Raw genomic sequence first — 15199 nt, 5'->3', positions numbered from 1 at the left:
CATCTACACTGCCATATAATCCAGATTCTGAATCCAGATAATCTGCTTTGAACTGGATTATATGAGTCTATACTGCCCAGCGGTTGAACTCCAGGGAGCGGGGTGAGCTCCCGCTGTTAGTCCCAGCTTCTGCAAACCTAGCAGTTTGAAAACATGTAAATGTGAGTAGATCAATAGGTACCGCTCTTGTGGGAAGGTAATGGCGCTCCATGCAGTCATGCTGGCCACATGACCTTGGAGGTGTCTATGGACAACGCCAGCTCTTCAGCTTAGAAATAGAGATGAGCACCAACCCCCAAAGTCAGACACGATTAGACTTAATATCAGAGGGAAACCTTTACTTTTTTACACTGCCCTATAATCCAGTTCAAAACAGATAATCTAGATTCAGAAAGTGAATTATATGGCAGTGTAGATGGGGCCTCAGTAAGCCAAAAACAAGCAGCAGGTTGTGCGATCTCCTTTTAATGTGACAGAATCATATATTCTATAGATTAAGCATAAACATTATCAGTTCAGTGGACTATTTGAAAACACAGACTCTGAACAATGATTCCCTTGAAAATGAAAACTTTTTATCTAATAATGCTAAATACTGAAAGGGGGGTTAGTATGTTTTTATTGTATTTTATATGTTTCATGATGTTATCTCTCTCTCTCTCTCTCTCTCTCTCTCTCTCTCTCTCTCTCTCTCTATATATATATATATATATATATATATATATATATATATATAAAGGTTCTGACCATTTCTGCCTTAAAGTAAACAGCGAAACTAAACACCCAAAACTCACAAAACTTGGCCACAAAAGACATGGTCATCCCTGCTGTGTTTAGACATCAAAACAAACAAAAAAATTCAAACTGGGAGTCACTCAAAAAACCCCAAAAACAAAACCTGCACTGTGCGCATGCGCAGAGTAGCCCCCACCCTTGGAAGACATACGTGCATGAAAGGCAGCTGCGTGTGAGCATCCCAAATTCCAGGGCAGGTGGATTGCGTAACGTGGGGGAGGAGGACAATAGGCTTAAACAACCACATCCAGCAAGTGAATGAGGCAGAGGAAAAAAAGGGTGAAGGAAAGCTTTCCCCTTTTCAAGCTTTTAAAAACTTATTTTCTTGGAATTCAGTCAGGCACTTTGCGAAAATGACATAGCGCGAATGCAGGTGAGAGAAGGGAGGGAGAGCGAACAACAATTCCCACAATCCCTAACTGGCTATTTGGGACTATGGGAGTGGTAGTCCAAATGAGGGCCCATTTCATCAGAAAACTGCTTGATTGTGCTTAAAGAAACAACCTTGAAGCCCTTCCGTGGGTGTCTGGTAAGCAAAAAGAGCTGTTTATTAAGTCATGGTGGCATGGCTTTTCCCCAACCGGCTCTCCTGTCCTCTCTTCCTCCTCCCCCCAGCTTTCGCATCATGGCCTTTTCACAAAGTCCCTGACTGAATTCTACGAAAATAAGTTTTTAAAAGCTGGAAAAGGGGAAAGCAATGCAGGCAGGAGAAGGGACGGAGGGCGAAACAGCCGGGAGGGGAAAAGCCATGCTGCCATTACTTCAGAAACGCCTCAGTTTGCTTACCAGACGCCAACAGAAGGGCTGTGCGGCCATTTCTTTAAGCACAATCAAGCAGTTCTCTGACAAAATGGGCCCCCATTTGGACATCCTCCCACAATCCCAAACCTGCTGTTTGGGAATACGGGAGTTGCAGTACAAAACACCAGGACAGTACAACAAGACTGCTCAAGCCCCTACCATCTTAAAAACAACAAGGACGATAAATACTAAACAGGCAAACTACTTCTAACATTCTTAAAAGAGGGAAATTCAAAACCGGAGACACACAGGGCCAGCTAGCACCTTCAAACACAAAAAGCACCCACCCAGGAACCAGCCAGCCTATCACGCTAAAAGCCCATTAAATACTCATCAAGGTGACACATTGCAGCATGCATGTCTGGTTCCTACCAAGGTAAATCCTATGAAAAACAACAACACCTCGCTGCAAATATTGCAACAATCTACAACCAGGACAGTGAAAACAAACCAACACTATGAACACAGGGAAACAGGGCCAGCGTACACCATCCAACAAATGATGGCAAGTGAAATAAAAAAGGATCCAGAATTAAAAACCAAAAAAACCCTGGACATTAAATAAACAACAACACTTTGAACACAGAGAAATTCCACAGAGGAAACCATGAGGAAAAAAACAACAATAAAATGTATACCAACAGGACAACAAATAAAAGGGGAACCATCTGAAAATAAGGGAATACAGGAAAGAAAACAATCAGGGCCAGCTAAAACCCCCAAACAAAGGATTCCCCCAGGGAGGAAGCAGCCAGGCTTTGAGGCTGTAATGCCATAACATGCTACTCAAGGAGACTAATAACAGCATGCAGACCTGCTGCACTGAGACAATTCAGTGTATTACAGCTCACCAAACTAGGATACCCTTACGAAGAAAACAGCCAGGCTTTGCGGCTGCAGGGCTATTCACTGCTATTCCACCTGGCAAACAAACGAATCCAAAAAGCCACAGCAATGTGTGGCCGGGCACAGTTAGTTTTTTTATATGTTTTAAATGTATCTATGTTGTTGCGTTTTATTGTCTATTGCAGGGCTTGGTCCCCATGTGAGCTGCCTCAAGTCCCTTTGAGGAGATGGGGTGGGATACAAGAATAAAGTTATATTATCATTATTATTATTATTATTATTATTATTATTATTATTATTATTATTATTAGTGCATAATTTTCTTCCTGGGTATGAACTGAACCAGGCCAGCTTTCGTTTTTGCGAATGGCAGATGACCAGGTTGTTCCCTTATAGCAGGAGAGTAATACATGAATGATGAAGTAGGCATAAGAATTTAATCATGGTAATTTCAAATGATTTTTGTATCTCTAAGTCTTTTTAAATATTAAGGTTTGTTTTTAATACAAGAAGCAATTTAACACCCTCTTTCTCCAGTATGCAAGACAGGAGATGATTATTAATTAAAATAAATTATTCTTTTTAGCTTCTGAATTTTGTATTGTGGCCTGAAGTAAAAGGTAAGTTCTGAGCTTCTTGATAATGTATGGAAGTAATTAAGCAGCTTTCTTTTCTTTTTACAATGAAGCTTGAAGATAAGACTTTGGGTTAAATATATAACACAATGATACACACACAGCTAAGATGAAAATGACTAAATCATTGTAATGTGTGCTAGAGAAAATGCATGAGAGTGGAAGTCAATATGTTGTTCTTGTCTTGTGTTGAATTAGATCTTCTAGTTTAATTAATCAGATTCAAGATTGTGAATTTCCTCAACTCTTTTGCAGTTTTTATGGGAAACAGTGGTTTATATTCCATATCTATAGAGTGCTATAGATAACTTCCCAGAACTGCAGTTCTAGTTATTGTGATAATATCCCGAGAAATGGAAGCTGGGGTAAATTATCATCAATGATGGCTAGTAGCATCAGCAAGGCAGGAAATTCATTTTAGGGTTTGGATTATTTTAAAGAATCTATCTGAAGTCCTGAACTCTATCCTTCAAATAGCTTTACCACCAGACCCTTGAGCCGATTAACCATCTCATTGAAAGTCATTAGCTGCTACTTGTGGAAATCACTTTGAGAGCCATCAACTACCTTGGGTAGTCTTATAATTTGAAAAGGCAACAATCCACTTTTGTCTAAAAACTATGGGGGGGGGGGAATCAATCCAGTGCAACCCCTTTATTGAATAAAATGGATATTAACAAGTAACCACTTCTGTAAAATAATTCAATGTAGTAGATTAAAAATTACTCATAAACACTGAAGGAGCTTAAAACCGGTAATCTAAAAGCCTTTTGTCCCAAGCAAGAAGGTTTTATCTTCTGACAGAGATCTAGTAAAAAGATAAAAATACAGCCCTCCAGCAGAAGGAAATCTATAATAGAAACACAAGGAATTAAAAAACCCCTTGGTTCCACCAAATAGTTTTGGGAAATGGAACATGTAGCAGGTATCTGAGGAAGCCTTCTGTTGGTAGACAAGCTCATCTGCAATTAGAAATTTCTTCAGTTAACTTGGTTCCAAACCATTAAGAAATAACCACTAGTTTGACATGGACACAGGGCAGAGACTAATTGAATACTATTGTTTCAAAACATGAGAGAATAAAATGTGCATCCTAAGGAACCTGAACAATCTATGTCAAAGAGCATATTGCCAATGTTCAGATGTGACATAAGTTGGCATATGTCATCCATCCTAAACAGATCTCCAGACTGAAGAAATTGATATACTTGCTGTACTAAACTCACTTGGGTGCTTCCAGACAGCACTAAATTATGAGTTTTAAACAGGGGCAAAAAATCCCAGGATTTCAGAAGAGGTCCACATACAAACCTGTTAGTCTGGATTTCTGTTTCTGTTGTCCAGACTTGCTGCTTTGTTCCAAGATTTAGAAGACCTGCTGGAAACCTCGGAGATTTTTTTAAAAAATATATGTCGAGATGCAGATATGCGGAGATTTGGATATGTGGATCACTGCAAAAGTTCTGTTCTTTGTCCTGGCTAGAGAAACTGTGCCCTCCAGATGTTTCATGAAGTATCTCCCACACAAACAAACCTCATAAGGTAGGACCACTACTGCCCAAGACAGCAGTACACAATCAAACAGGAACACACACTTTTAAGACAGAACTTTGTCATTATCAACTATTTTTACAGCTTGGCTGCCTGGCCATCTGTCTAGACAGATTTGGTTGTGTACTTGTGGCATCTAACAACAGGCTGCTGTTCCTGGGTTATGCATGGCTTTTCCTATTAACCACCTGCATGACTTTGGGTCTTAGTATTTACATTCCTCTCAAGCACATCCATGTCTCAACAACCAGTACTAATTTTTTGCCATTTAATAAACTGTACACATGTTGTCACCCAATGAGGAACCACATGTATAACCCAGCAACCCATCCTGTTGTTCCCTGGCACAAGTACACCACAAAATCTGTCTGTGCATACAACAAGGTCTGAGTAATTATAGTAATTATGGCATTCTGTTCCTGGTTTGAAAGTATCTGTTCCTGTGTAATTGTGTACTACATAATGTGAAAGTACTTGTTGCCCCCCAGGAACTTCATTTTTCTGCCACACATTTCATTAAACAGGTGAAATACAAAGTTCTTCCCAGGACAAAGTTTTTTGCCTTCTACTCAAGTGTCACCTTCCTTTCAGAAACCTACCAATCAGGAACAAGCATCTAAAACCCGGGAACAAACCCAGATTTCTGACTTCAGGGACATACAGACATGCGAATATCTGGGTATTTGACTAAAAACCGCAATATTCCCATACCTGGAAATCTCACGGTTTTTGCCTTTTGTAGCCGTTGCTTCTGGGTTTACAGAGAATGCCTTCTGGCCACCCTCCTGTTTGCTGTGGAAGCTCCTAGAATAAAGGTACTGTCTGGACGGGCCCTCTGTCTCATAAGAAATACCCTAATACCAGTTCTAAAAGAATCCTGAAATGACAATCTGCCTTTTGTTCCTTTATTTATGTATGAACAAACTTACATTCCATCCCATCTTTCTCCTAATATAGGAGAATTAATGCAAATATTTTCAACTCTGGAGTCTTCACCATTCCTTACCTTCAACTTTTACATGTGTCTAAGACAAGATAAAAATAGGAGGAAACAGAAGATGGCTCCATAGGTCTAGTGGCATTAAACTAAACTCCATTAATTCTGAAAAATAAGCTACTTCATGATAACTACACAGTCGGAAATTGCTTCACTGCCTTTAAGGAATTCTTACTTTGGGGAACATGTCCTTTCTAGTGGAAAAATGCTGGACTTGGCAAGTTAAAATGTTAAATGGCAATGTCATACTTCTATCAGAGTTGTGTAGTTCATATTAGTGACTGTGTTCACCAGTCAGTCTGAATTTTGCCCTCAGCCCTAACAGTTTAGTGATTTGATTCACATGAGTTATTAATGCATTGATTTTTAAACCAAGAGGCTCTTATGAGACTCAGTTTTGTAGAACATCACACTACTAAAAAGACCACTTTTTCCAGGAATTTAGATTATATGGTGTAAAAAGACATTTTTTAAAAAAAACATCAAAACACCAGCCAGATATTTTCAATCTTTGCTGCATCAGACATGACTAGTTGTTTGAAATAGTTGGAGAAGTTACTGAAAGGGGAAGGGGATGGTTGAATGCCTTGTGACTTGGTTGAAAAGTGGACATAGGCTCAAAGATTCGGAACGTAAACATCGAAAGTATCTAGTCATATGCAGTGTGTTTGATGCATTATGAAGTATTTTTAAAAAATATTTGGAACTCTAAATTATTAACCTGGAATTACCTAAAATAACAGTACGAGCTGAGAGGGGAGCAAGAGGCTGGGCTGGGTGAGCGGCAGATGTGTGAGCGGGTGAGTGAGCAGGGAGGCGGGCAAGCAGGCCAGCTGGGGGGAGGCAAGTAGGCGAGCAGGGTGAGGGATGGCAAACTGGAGGGCAATGGTTCATATTCAGGGAGATAGGGCGCTGCATGCCCCTTCTGGCATGCGTGTCATAGGTTCACCACCACTGTCCTAAGGTGTGATATAAACGTTAAACAAACTACTGCCTACTGAAAAATTGAGAAACTATATGGCAAAAACAGTGTTGATTAATCATCAGCCAAAATAGCCACTTTGAGTCTCCTTTTGGAGAGAGAAAGCAGAGTATAAATAAACATCATCAACATTATCATCATATATATGTAAGACCATTTCTTAAACCTTTGCTAAGATAAATAATATTTTGCTATGGAAGGAAAGAACATGTGCAACTACTCCTGCCTTCAGCACATAATTGACAACAAAGTGTCACACATCCGCATTTGGGCTATCCAGTTGTGTCTGTACAGAAGTAGGAGAGAAAGAGTTGGTTGAATACATTTCCCTTCCTTCTTGCAGCCCCAAATCTCTTCCAGTGGATTGGGAAACTTCTTAAAGAAGATAACAGAGATGAATGTGAGAATAGAAAAGGAAGAAAGTAAGAAAGCCCTGCTACAACATCAATAGAAAATCTGAGGCTCAAATCATGCATTTCTTCACTTTTTAAATCAATAGACCAATGATGTGGTCTTTGACAAATTTGGCGCACCTGTGTGGAATGCTAGAAATGTGGTGGAATGAATGTGGAATGTCTGTTTGCATCTTCAGCAGGGGAACAGGATCTTCAGCAACTAGGAACAGAACAAATGGAACACAAGAATGGATAATTAATAGATGATACCTCTGGGAAACCAATCACTAATATATGTAACATTTCTGCAATTTTTCTTTGCACTCCTAATTACATGTCAACTATGAGTCTGAGAGAAAACCCAATTGTCTTATTTGGAATAGATAAGAATGGAGGAGACAGATCTGTCAACAACAGTCACATTATATCATATACAATTTACTAAGGCAATAGTTTAGGTACAGACTTTGGCAGGTTTTGTTGTTTATCTTTTATTTTACTGGTGTGATAAAAGCGAAAGAGAAAAACTGAAGAGAAAAACCATAGCTTAGGCATTCTGAAACATTATCCATGTAGGGTCTATGAGGCTGCACCATCTCCTCAACTCAGAGTGTATCTGAACAATAGAATTAATGCATTGTTGAAGACTTTCATGGCTGGAATCACTGGGTTGCTGTGAGTTTTTTGGGCTGTATGTTCCAGAAGCATTCTCTCCTGACTTTTTGCCCTCATCTATGGCAGGCATCTTCAGAGGTTGTGAGAATTAATGCAGTTTGACACTACTTTCACTGCCATTGCTCAATTCTTTGGAATCCTGTGAGCTGTAGTTTTAAAAGGTCTTTAGCTTCCTCTGCCAAATAGTGCTGATGCCTCACCAAACTGCAAGAAGATCAAACCAAACCATACTCCAGGAAATAATGCTCAACTGCTCACTGGAAGGAAGGGTATTAGAGCCAAAGATGAAGTACTTTGGACACACAATGAGAAGACAGGAAAGCTTGAGAAGAGAATGATGCTGGGGAAAATGGAAGGAAAAAGGAAGACCCGCAGACCAAGGGCAAGATGGATGGATGGTATCCTTGAAGTGGCTGGCTTGGCCTTGAAGGAGCTGGGGTGGTGTTTAAATAATTTTATTGTGTTTGCCAAACTTGTGAAAGACATACAATTATACATAGACATCGACTGGTGTAACAACAAAAGGATAGGGTGTGACTGGAAAAGAAGAAAGGGGGGAGGGGAGTGAACCACGTACATAATCCTAAAAAAACAAAAAACAAAAAACAAAAAGCAAAACATTTAAGAATAAAATAAAATCCTATACATATACGTGCATTAAAAATTGACTTCCATCTGTTTGTAAGATGTTTTTAAATAAATTTGGTTCAATATCCACTCAAATTCTGTCTAAGCTGTCTCGGGCGTCATCTTCTTTTATGGTCCGGAACAGTTTTTCCCCCCTCTATATCTTTTCCTTCTGATCTCACGTTAATATTTTATATTTTTCCTCTTTTAAATAGCTTTTAATAGGTTCCCAATTAGTCTGTTTTCTCAGTCCATTTTGATAATTTGCTAATATATAAGTCAATCTATCCATGTTCATGATCTCTAAGATCTTGTTAATCCAAGAATCAATCTCTGGTGCTCCTTTCTCTCTCCACTGTTTCGCATATGTCATCCTAGCTTCTGTCACTAGATAATAAAATAGTATTTCCTTGTTCTTGTCTTTTTCTATATCTAACATGCCCAGAAGGAAGTACTTGGGGTCTAACTAATATTAATTTGTAACATCTTTTGTACTCTTTGGTGAATTTCTTTTCAAAATGTTTGAGCTTTCCCACAGGTCCACCAGCTATGGAAAAAGGTTTCTTCTTGTTCCCTACATTTCCAACATCTATTGGATGTATTTTTAAAGTATTTTGATAGTTTTTTGGGGGGTTAGATACCACCTAAAGAACATTTTAATCCAATTCTCTTTCATATCCGACACATACGCTAGTTTTAATCTGTAGTTCCAGGCCCTCTCCCATTCCTCTAATTTTATTGGTTTCCCTAGATTTTCAGTCCACTTGATCATACATTCTTTTATCGACTCTGTTTCCGTCTCCCACTCTAATAATTTCCTATATAACTTTATTATAATTTTATTTTCCAAATTCATTACTTTATCCCAAAATGTTTCTTTATCTTCAAAACCTATCTTACTATCTTTTTTGAAGTATTCCCTTAATTGCATGTATTGAAGCCAGCCAATGTTTTTGTATTTTGAATTAATTTCTTCTTGTTTATTAAGATGGATCATTCCATTATTATTTGTTATTATATCTTTATACATTGGCCAAAATTCAACCTCCACTTCTCTCCTGTCACGACCCAGGCTGCAGAGCACCAATAACCATACACAGAGGCCAGAATCTATCTAATATCTTTATTAAGGAAATATGTAAAGTCAATAAAAATAAGTGTAGAATATAGTTCAGAAGAAGACCTTTCAGGAAAGGTCAATTATAGTCCAGGAAAACAATGTCCAATATAAAATATTAAGGTCCAAAGTTGTAATCCAATAACCGAAACACTCACTTTGCCAAACAAAGTGAGGGGAGATGACAAGGTTCTTAGTCCAAGGAACTTGATGTAAGGCTAGAAAGTAAACTTGATTCTTGAAACACAAGGCTTGATACAAGGCAACAAGGAACGAGGAACAGGGACAAAATCCGTGGTAAATACTTGGCAAGGTCCTGGAAAGCAAGGCTGAGTCCTAGGAAGCAAGGCAAGGTCCGTGGAGCAAAACAAGGCTGGAAACGGGAACGAAGGCTTGGAAACGGGAACGAAGGCTTGGAAGCGGGAGTAGCGCTGTCCACACACAACCTACTCCAGTTGCTGACGAATTGACTCCGCAAGATTCCTACAGGGCAAAGAACCTAAATAGGGTCTCGTTTTCCCACCAAAGAACACTTCTCTGGGGAAACAGAACCGAAAGTCAATCTCTGTGTCCAGATGCATAACTCCCTAAAGTTTCTCATGGAAGCAGGCTTAATCAGCTGAATGCCTGGCTGCGATTCTCAGGCTTCTGCGATTAGCCTGTTGAACTCCTTTTTGTTGTTGATAATAATTACGGCGAGAAAATGGGGGAGATTTTGACTCAGGGCTTGTTTGGCAGATTTCTGGAAGACAAACCTCCTGCAGGTGCAAGGGCTCCAATTCTGGCTGGGAAAGTTCCAATTCTGGCTGAAACGGTGGAAAACCCAAGTTTTCCTCTTCATCTGTCACAACAGCGCTAGGAACGGGACTACATGGCCCATGAGTCATCACATCTCCTCTGATTAGCCTCCAGAGGAGAGATCCATAGTGGAGTCTTAGTATATAATTTCCCTTTATATTTTTCCCAGATTTTTTTTCTATTGCCCTCTTCTGAGGGTGGTGCCAGCTGACAGGGAGCTCTGCTGTGGGCTGGTCCATGAGTCACAACAACAATTACCTCAAAAATCTTAAATTCTGAAAAAAATACAAAAAAAAATCAAGCACAATGATGAATGGGACAGATGAATCTTTTGATCATATATTCAACAGGAACAGTTGTTCAGTGCTTTGGGAGGGCCATGTTATTAAGCAGGGGTCCCCAAACTAAGGCCCGGGGGCTGGATGTGGCCCTCCAAGGTCATTTACCTGGCCCCCACCCTCAGTTTTAAAATATAATATTTTATATCATTTTAATAATATAATATATTGTATATACATATAATATTGATAATAATACCATACAATAATTTTAATTATATGTTATATATTACATATAATATTACAGTATAGTGGTATAGTTCAATATAGTAATATATAATGCTAATATTGTGCTATGCTAATAATATAATATATTGTATGTACATACAGCTGCTCTGCGTCCCCTTCAGGGTGAGATATAAATGTAATAAATAAATGTAGTAAATGAATAAATAAATAATTGTAGACTTAGGCTCTCCCAAAGTCTGAAATGACTTGAAGGCACACAACAACAACAATCCTAATTCACTTGACTATCTCATTGGCCAGAAGCAGGCCCACACTTCCCATTGAAATCCTGATAGGTTTATGCTGGTTACAATTGTTTTCATTTTTAAATATTGCATTGTTCTTTCATTGTTTTTGTTGTTTTGCACTACAAATAAGACATGTGCAGTGAGCATAGGAATTTGTTCTTTTGTTTTCCCCAAATGATAATTCGGCCCCTCAACAGTCTGAAGGATTGTGGACCGGCCCTCTGCTTTAAAAGTTTGAGGACCCCTGTTATTAAGAATGAGAAGTCTAATAAAAAACATGAGTGGACCCCCTAATTCAACACTAGAAAGATGAAGAGTTCATAGCCAGACTTTAAAGGACTGATTATTTAGACCTTGGTTGGGTGAAGCTGTTCACCACAGTTTCTCACAAATTTTTGTTTTAAAAATGGTCAAGTTGTTTCTATGAACAATATGAAGAAAAAAGTTAATAGAAAGATGAAAAGTTATTATTTAGAAAACAGATTAAGTAACAAGGGTATGTAGGAGTCCCCAGTGGCGCAGCGGGTTAAACTGCTGAGCTGATGAACTTGGCGGCAGTTTGAATCCTGGGAGCAAAGTGAGCTCCCACTGTTAGCCCCAGCTTCTGCCAAAAGGAGATGAGCCTCAACCCCCCAGAGTTGGACATGACTAGACTTAATGTCAGGGGAAAACCTTTACCTTCATCTTACCTAACAAGGGCATATCGCTATTCTTGGTACCTAGAGTAGGCCCGGGCTGTGGCGCAGGCGGGAGAGCAAGCCAGCTGCAATTAACTGCAATGAATCACTCTGACCAGGAGGTCATGAGTTCGAGGCCCCTCAGAGCCTATGTTTGTTGTCTTTGTTCTATGTTAAAAGGCATTGAATGTTTGCCTATATGTGTAATGTGATCCGCCTTGAGTCCCCTTCGGGGTGAGAAGGGCGGAATATAAATGCTGTAAATAAATAAATAAATAAATAAATAAATAAATAAATACCTATATTTTGTTTGAAGTAGTCCTTTCCCCAGAATCCCCTCTAAGTTGAATGTATTGTCTGCCCTCCAACTCCACAGATTCTGCATCCATTGATTCAACTGTCCACAAATTTCTTTTGGAATGGGGGGCAAGGCATCCAATAAAACAAACCTTGAGTAAGTCATTTTATATAAGGGACACAATTTTATTAAATCATTGTATATAATGGAACTTGAACATTCAGGTATTTTAGATCGAGGACCCGGGGGAAATCCTAGAACCAAACTCCAGTGGATACCAAGGACGCACTGTGCAGTATATGCTTTCTCAAGGTATTATAAATGTCTGGGAGCTGGATAAAATTGCCTACATCAAGCAGACTTAGCATAATTTCTATATAAATAATTTCTATATACATTTGAACTTCTGTATGAAAATTAATATGATGCTATGCTGCACTATACTTAACTATTGGTTGCAAAGATTTTTTTTCAGAGTAACTGTCTTGAATCTGGAAAGATCTGCAATAGAAGTAAAAAATATAACATCAAAATTAGTAATCCAGAAACAAAGCAGCAGTTCCAACTGAAAATATATCCTCCTCAAATGTTTTCTTAAAATAGAAATTTCAAATGCAGCCTTGATAAAAGTGTATAAAGTTATTATTGGATCCTTTTAAATCCTACAACAAATTTCCTTTGAAAAAAATTTTGGATTTCAGTATTACGTGTACTGGAGAAAACTCATACATAGAATTGTACACTTAACTATTTTTTATCTGATCAAACACAACTACTCATTGACATTGAAAATCCTTTGTGTTTGCTATCATTTTGGGGCATTATTGATCTGAAAACTGAATGCCAAGGCGTCTTTGCCTCAACAGTTAGTTTAGAATTGATGCATTCTTCTATGATGGCTTATTTCTTCCAGAACTGAGAATATCTATTGCACACATATGCTGAGCTATTGAGGCTGGGAATGGTTTCACAGAGCTAGTTTTGACCCTGAAAGAGAAGAGTAAAGTGATTCAGGCAGCATGGAAAGGGGTCAGAGAGATGTTGATATCGCTCAGAGCACTGTAATAGAAGAAACCAACAGCTCAGGCCTCGAACAAGCAATCAACATTTAGAAGTCAGTGTGCACCATCAAGTTGTGAAAATAAGAGGGGGTGAGATGAGTGCACTGCTTTAAACAGAGCTTGGAAGAGAGCCCTAATGACTTGACAAGGAGCATTACTTTAATGAAACCACTGCAGCTCTGAAGAATGTTTCACAAAGACGACATGTTCATGCTGTATTCCTCTGTCACTACTGTTGGCCAGAATGCCAAGTTGATAATTAATGAAGCAGCAACTCTTGCCTAATGGCATAAACACTTGGTTACTCTTTTGAATAAAATTTGAGTTTGATTGACTCAGATCTACTATTTGCAATCTCATAAAGCCATAGCTGTGGACAATAATTGATTTACTCTCCTCTCCAGTTGGCATTACTGTACAGCGAGAAACAGTTCAGCACACAAGTGTCTGGGATCAGATCTGCCATATTCATTCACAATACATTATTAACAAGATGCAGAAGTTCCATGTTTAGAGCTATGATTTGAAGTGCTGCATGCTTCTTTGTTTGCTTTTGGCTCTTTAAAGTGTTTCATAACTGAGTTGGGTCACTGGTCCTCCAGATGTTCCTGAGCTGCAATTCCCATCATTGCTCATTACTGACTATGTTGGCTAAGGCTAATGGAGATGTGATCCCACAACACTTAGAATGCCACAAGTACCCCAGCCCAATCAAAATCATGATCAATTCCAATTCTGTGATTCAATTCTGAATGGACACTCATTCATTTCAACCACAGGTTATTAATGGTTGAAGGTTTTCTTGGAAAACATTCTGAATGTAGAAATCCTAACAATTTTTAACTGCCATCATCATGTAATAACCACAATGCACTATGTCATTTTATTCTAAATGTAATCTGAATTTTAATGTAAACACTTTAAACAAACAGGACACAGAACTATTCTGCTTTTCCTTTCCAAATTATTTGACTTTGCTTCAGATATCCTCTGAAATGGACATTAGTCTTACCTATGCTGTATTTCAGGAAGAAGAGGGATTTTGTAGCATATTTGAGATTAACAAAGAAAAAAGTAGTAGCATAAGTACTAATCAACTTAAATCTACTGTATTTGATGTATGTAAATGTGCTTTGGAACATACCACATACCCTTCAGGACCATCCTCAAAAAATGAAAAAACGAAAATCCCAAATGAAAATAAATTAGATTTATTTCAACCAATAATTAAGTAACTCAAATTAACAATATCAGGTAGATGTGACTAACCACAAAAAAAGACTGAGGAAAGGAATGTGTGAACCACAGACCAAAGCCATGCAGCCAGTTCAAGCACACACAACCAAAAGCGAGTGAAACACTCTTCTGTATGCCTGCAGTATGACAATGCAAAGAGGCATGTAAGAGGGCCGCCATGTTTTAACTAGCCTCTGACTCTGTCCCACCATGTGGCAGCATGTCCTGGTGCTTTACAACAATCCCTGGGCTCTGGCCACGGAGGCCATCAAAATGCTACCCAGCACTGCAGTGCCATTTGCCATAAAAGTCCAAGTAATACTTATAGTCGGAGTATACTATGATAAAGCTCCTAATGCTGGTTTAGATAAGTGATTTTCATAATCTTGGGAGAAGTTACATTTTTGACTATGACTCCGAGAATTGCCTTGAAGTCAAAAAAGTATCTTTACCGCATCCTGTCTTATACAGTACAGTATCTAATAGTACAGTATCTAATCTATGGATGCAGAATCCTTGGATAACACATTGCAGAATAGAGCTTTATTATGTTTTGTTTTGCTTCTTTCAGCAATATCCTTTAATGTTCTCACTCTTTCTGTGCAGAGTTACTTAACATGCAACAAAATAGAGTTTGGATTAATGCAAACTTTTCTAAGCTCTTCACTGTATAAAAGACGCAGTAATTACTAGAGTTTGCTTTTTTGTAAGCTTTTAGTTGGTCCTAACTACAGCATTAATGTAGGAATAATTTGGGTGTTGTTTATTTGTGAATCATCACGGCTCTGTGCACTTTTTTATTTCTTGTTCTACTCTCTTGTTCCCTTAACATTTCATCTATTAAGGAAATAATGGCCTTGTTCTCTCCAAAATCTCAAAATGAGGCCTGAAATG

This window comes from Anolis carolinensis, chromosome 1, assembly GCF_035594765.1.
Source record: "Anolis carolinensis isolate JA03-04 chromosome 1, rAnoCar3.1.pri, whole genome shotgun sequence".
Lineage (NCBI taxonomy): Eukaryota > Metazoa > Chordata > Lepidosauria > Squamata > Dactyloidae > Anolis > Anolis carolinensis.
The sequence above is the reverse complement of the archived record's forward strand: the minus strand, read 5'-3'. Positions refer to the sequence as shown.